Source organism: Pediculus humanus, genomic scaffold, assembly GCF_000006295.1.
Source record: "Pediculus humanus corporis 1103172108248 genomic scaffold, whole genome shotgun sequence".
Lineage (NCBI taxonomy): Eukaryota > Metazoa > Arthropoda > Insecta > Psocodea > Pediculidae > Pediculus > Pediculus humanus.
This window is the reverse complement of record NW_002987817.1, coordinates 168,828-169,358: the sequence shown is the minus strand read 5'-3', so window position 1 is coordinate 169,358 and position 531 is coordinate 168,828.

The window sequence follows — 531 nt, the reverse complement described above, 5'->3', positions numbered from 1 at the left end:
ATGAATGAATGAATGAATGAAAAGTAATTTTTTTCGACCGGAACGTAAGTAAAAAATATTTTTATTTTTTAAACGTCGAACATTATTTAAAAAAAAAAAAATTAATGAATCTTTCTATCTACATTATCGATTTTTAAAACATTATTTCCGGTTGTTTATTAATTTAAAAAAAAAAAAAAAAACCCGCGAAATGACGAATGAAAATAATAATAATAATTATTGTTAAGATTTACACGAAAGTTAAACATGGTGAGAAATTTAGAAATGAGTTTTATTTAAATTTAAACACAATTTATTATTATTATTTATCCAGATTTGAATTTTTTTTATTTAAAAACTGGAAAAAGTTAAGAAAACAATAAAAAAAAAAAAAAAGGTCAGTCAAAAACTTGTTTGTTGTTTGTTGAGTATATGAGATTTTAGGGATTTTTTTTTTTAATGGGAAAATCGTCGTTGTCATATTCCTCTGAGGCGTTTTCCTCTTCTTCTTCTTTTTTTTATGGTTTATTTTTATTTCATTTTTCAAATCAT